The 5,681-nt window shown below is 26.8% G+C and overlaps 1 long non-coding RNA gene across 1 annotated transcript; it reads left to right on the forward strand.

Annotated features, from left to right (window-relative positions):
• Positions 1–3,202: 3,202 nt before the first annotated feature.
• LOC136081033 (uncharacterized) lies at positions 3,203–4,937 on the forward strand. The gene is made up of 3 exons (XR_010638832.1): positions 3,203–3,399; positions 4,568–4,604; positions 4,692–4,937. It is a non-coding gene; the product is annotated as an uncharacterized LOC136081033 (long non-coding RNA).
• The last annotated feature ends 744 nt before the right edge of the window (positions 4,938–5,681 follow it).

Raw genomic sequence — 5,681 nt, forward strand, 5'->3', positions numbered from 1 at the left:
CATTTAAAACCTATACATAGATTATTATTTCAACTCAAATTTCAAACTGACATGAAATGTCTTTAAATTGTTGTTATTTATTCATTCAAGAATCAATAAATTTAAAAAAGAACTAAAAAGAAAAAATTTTTTTTTTTTTTTATAAGCTGTTTTTCTATAAATTAAATTTTTAATTCAGCGATATTTATTGTAATATATAGTTATATAATAATAATAACAGTTTTTAATAATAGAATAACAAAAAAAGATATAACAGATATAGTATTGCGCAAGTGTTGAATTCCAAAAAATTGAGTAAAACTTTAGCTATTAAAGCCATACCATAATCACGTTTTAAAAAAGTCATACCTTCATTGCGCATCTTTGAGAGTATTAACACCTTGCAATGTATCTCTACGATATATTAACCATTGTTTTAAATGTTCAATCTTATAAGTAAATAAGCTTTTAGGATGAAGATTTTCTTCTAACAAATATCACATATCACAACTTCCTATAAGTCTAGAAAAGAAGTAAGATTTATATGGCCATATAATATTGAGATTAGATAGTATATATATATATATATATATATATATATATATATATATATATATATATATATATATATATATAAATATATATATATATATATATATATATATATATATATATATATATATAAATGAGCTTACTAAAAAAAGGTTCTTCATCAAAGCTTTTCTTTATTTGTTATTTTGCACAAACCGCATGTTTTGACGGCTTTTGGAGTGAAAGTATTTCCATAGTTTATTTATTAATTATACAGCTATTATTAAAACAATAACATAGTAAATGAAAATTAAATTTTAGAAATTAAATAGAGAAAACGCCGCCACTTATCACCTCCAAACCGGTTGATGCATGTTTACATACCGCAAAGTCAGGTGGTGTCCCACAGTCCACAAAACTCGTAAGTCTATTCCGCATAATTATTTTTTATTTGATATAAATAAATTTATAAATAATTTTATAAATTTTGTTCTATATAACCGAAAGAATTATATTAACTTAAAGGATTAAGTAGAAAACAATAACTGCAAAATTGATAAAATTTACTTTTTCATATGATAAGATATCGGGAGACAACAAGAGTTTAAGATTGTCACAAGATTCAAGTCTTACTAAGGGTAATTTGATAATGTTATGGTATTTTATAATTTATGATATATATTATATAATTTTACGCATTTTGTGCATTTGTAATTTTTCCAAATTTGATACTTTTACTTTATTTTTAATATTTTGAACTATTAAAGTCATTATTAGTATGATATTTTTTAGCGGAAAAGTGGATATGTGCAGAATTATACGACGAAATACTCGCTTTGATTCAAAACTATAAAACAGATGCTGTGTCAAAGTTTTCATACTGTTCTGCTAACAAAAATTTTGGTAATATAGGTAAGAAAAAGTAGGTCAGTTGCTAAGATATGGCTAAAATAGTATTTTTTTGTGATATTAATAAGTTACTTTATACATAACTAACTTTATACATAAAGAACTGGGTATATTTGCAAGCATTTCTTTGCAGTTTTTAATGAATTTCCTTCATGGCCTTGGTACAATTTATCTCAATTATACATTTACTCACCGTTTTTGAACTTGGATAAAGAAATTTCTTTTGGAAGAAAACCTTTGTTGCCTCAAAATGAACTGTTTATTACAAACAACAAAGAAGATAGAGAAGTAGATTGTAGCATAAAAACATTGGAATCACTTCCCAAACAAAAAACGTGGTTAAACACTAAGTCATCCTTGTTTCGAGAACTAGCTAAGCAGTTAATTAATAAATCATACCTTGTTGAAAATAAAGAGAAATTAGATAATGGAATTAATATTCTAAAAAAAGTTTAAAAATCATTTGAAGAATGCATTCCAAATGAACAAGGTATTCATTTGCAGTCTGTTCAAAAAAATAAGCATCAGTTTCAAGCATAAGGCATTCCCTTAAGAAAGAAGGTTGCATTATATTTGGGGAGGCATGGAGTTGGTGCAGAAAAGTTGAGGGCCTCAAGCAGTTTAAAAATTGAATCAAGTATAAATCATAAAGTAGTAGTTAAGTCTAAACACATAGATGCAAGTGAAAATATAATTCTTCAGCAAGATAATACAGAAGAAAGTATTGAATGGATTATGCTTGATAACAACCTGCCTGTGTTATCACAAACTGAAATTGATGCTATTCAGAGCAATGATATGCTCACAGATGTAAGTATCAATGCTGCCCAAAAAATTCTTATGAATCAGTTTCATATAAAATTGAGTTTCAAGATAGATTTTAGATGTAAAATATGAGTTTCATGGGGAAAAGAATGATTTTGTTGAAGTATAATATACTGGACAATATCATTGGATTAACATTTCTTATGTAGATTGTCCAGCGAACACAATTTTCAATTTTTCACAATTATGACAGTCTTTTTCATGACCAAGTAAAGGATCATGTTTAGCAGCAATTAAGCAATATATATAAAACAAAAGGGAAAATTTTAACAATCCATGTACGCAAATGTCAACAACAAACTAATGGTGTGGATTGTGGCGTTTTTGCAATTGCTAATGCATTAAACATACTTCACAAATTTGATATTGGAGCTTTATCTCTTGACAAAGACAAAATTAGAAAACATTTTATTGAATAAATTAAAAAAAGACATTTTTCTGCCTTTCCAGTTAGCCAATCATAATCATGTTTTAATGAAGTAAATTTAATCACTTTAGAAATTTCTTGCTCATGCTGTTCAAATTGGGTATGGTATCATGCAAAAAATACCAATCTTCATGTGGTAGAGTTTGATATGTGCAGCGAATGGTACCTTAAAAAATCTGAAACTGTATCTGATAAAATATTCAATTAAATAAATGCTGAAAAGTCATGGATTTTTTTAGCTTGTAAAAAAAAAGAACTGTGTTCACTAAAATGAATGAAAAATTAGTCATAAATCAAAAATCAGTCAAAATGCTTAACAATTTTCATTCGTTCTTATCTCAAAAAAAATTAATTAATGGAGAAGCAAACCGTTTCAAAAATGTGAAATTTGATAAATCTGTATTTATTCAGTAAGTTATAAACTGTTTACACAGCATTATTTTCTTTATGCTATTAATCAGAGGGTATGATATCATTGTTTAATCAGAGGTTAGGTTATTATTATTAAAAAATAAATTTCAGAAACAACTGTAGAAATTAGTTGTTTTAAATAAAAGAAAAATCAAACCTAATAGACTTTCATTATTTTTTGGATGCTTTTTATAAACTCATTTTTAGGTCAGCTTTATCTGGTAACTGCCCCACAGCTCACAATTATTAATTATTGAGGAACTATAAAAATATAATGAAGGAAAAACCAAGTATATAAAGTAATGTCAAAGTCATTGGTAAGTTACTATATGTATGTTCGTGTTCTGTTTAAACCTCTGGTGCTCTGTTATTTTAGTGACTGTCAAGTTAGTCCACTATAATATATCCACTTGTAATACACTTTTTAGATAAAATGCTATATGTGGAGCTCTCTTTTCCTGATGGAGTAACACTTACAGAAGTAACTTGCGCATTTTCATTTTCGAATATTACTTTACCCTGTCTGAAAGTTGTTGCAATAATACTATTTTGTCCATTATTACACACCTGTGTGTAATAATGGACAAATAATAAAAAACAATAACTTATGTTATATTATTTATATTTAAATTTTGTCCATTATTACACAGGTGCGTAATAATGGACAAAATTTTTTTAATTTTGTCCATTATTACACACCTGTGTGGCTAAAACAGTTTTCCATAATGTTATTTGTTTTCAACTGAATACTTTATACATTTTTTTTGGATAAGAAATAGAACATTTTTTAAATATGAGCAAAGAATTAGATTTATAGTTTCCATTAATGGTAAGTAGTAAAAGGTAATCAAAAAGAACATAAACTAGAGAACTCAGTAGGAGTGTGTCCATTTATCAGTATAGGTGTATCAACAATATTGAGATAATTATTAGCAGCAAATATCTGAGTTTTGCTTGGGTTAAAATTCTCTTATCAAAATGAGCCCTAAACTGTTGCATAAGAGAGATCACATTCAATATAGACTGTTTGCAAACCTTGCATAGTAATCTTCCTAGAAGGTTGCCATCTGAAGTTTATTATCATTGCCAAAATTTTCATTTTTAACTTTTAATATGTTTAAAAGTTTATGCTTACATTTTTAGAGTTTTGTTTTTTAGAGTCCATTTTTATTACACTACCTGTTCTAATATGTTCAATTTTATAAATAGAAATGAGAATGTGCAAGAAAAAACAGTTTGCTTATTGCTTGTGTATTTTTCTTTCATATGCTTTCAATCGTTCTGCATAAAAAAAAAGCGTACATGTGAATAGGGAGGAACCTTGACGTGGTTCATGTGCTTTAAAACAAATACCTTCCAGACAGAAACTTTCTGATAACTTGTGTGTGAGTTGTAGTATTTTTATACTGGTAGTATAAAAATACTACAACTTTTCTGGTTGTTGAAATTCTTGCTTTCAAGGTTGTTTTTTTCTTGTTTATTTAGATAACATGGAATGCATTGAGGATTTTAAGAGATGAAGGTATAATTTTAATTATTTCTAAATACAAGTAGTTGATTTATAGTATTTCCAAAATACATAGTTTTAACTTGTACAATTTTTTTTTAGTAACTAATTCTTCAATTTTCTACTTGGTCGTTCAACTTAGATGTTTTGTATCTACAACAAATGGCTGTGCGAGATCTTATCGTAATCTAATCATAAAATTATTTTTGGGAAAAGCAGTATGAAGAATAAATGCTAAAGAAGATGTTTGACAAGGATAATGAACTTCAAAGAATTTTTAGAATACTATTGTTAATTGCGGTTAATTTATATTAGCGTATTATTTATGTAACGGTGCGTAAGTAACCTTGAAGATATTCATGAAATTGTATGTTTTTTTTTTTTAAATTGTTTCATACTAGTTTTATTAATTCATGCTTTTTTATGTGTTTTTCTTTAATTATTACTTTTGAGTTAATTACAGCCATTAAAAGCATATATAATTAATCATTTTTATTACGCGGCATCAGCTTAAGAAATTAACCTCTTTTGATTAAACAGCCACAGCTTATGAAATTAACAATTTTGGCTTCAATCATTTATTTATGTATTTTTTAGTAATAATAATTTAATAGGAACTTTAAAAACGGAAGTTATAATTTATGTTGAACATGAGTTTATTTTTTGACAGTTGGCTTTTATAAAATAGGACGAGATTTAGCAACGAGACGCGGACAACATTTTTCAACGGCATTTGACTAAAACCATTTAGCATTTGTTTCACAAAACGCGTCTAATAACCGTTAACAACAATGGCGGTTATATTCTGCTTGAAATCTGTAAAAAATTTAGTTTTTTATAGCTACGCTGAAGATTTAGCAGATGTTTATGAATTTTTACTTTTAATTAAGTCAAACGATTCCCATGAATCATTTCCATATTGCAAATATAATTTAAATACTTGGTATAATGATGTACAAATTGAAATTATTGTTTCAAGAAAAATGACCTCGTCACCATTGATTTTTTGGCATCTCAGATAAAATTGTAAACGCACAGAGAACTACATGCAGTGGTCTAGAAAAACTCTGCACTTTGCTAAAACAACTTGCT

The sequence above is a fragment of the Hydra vulgaris genome, chromosome 06, assembly GCF_038396675.1.
Source record: "Hydra vulgaris chromosome 06, alternate assembly HydraT2T_AEP".
Lineage (NCBI taxonomy): Eukaryota > Metazoa > Cnidaria > Hydrozoa > Anthoathecata > Hydridae > Hydra > Hydra vulgaris.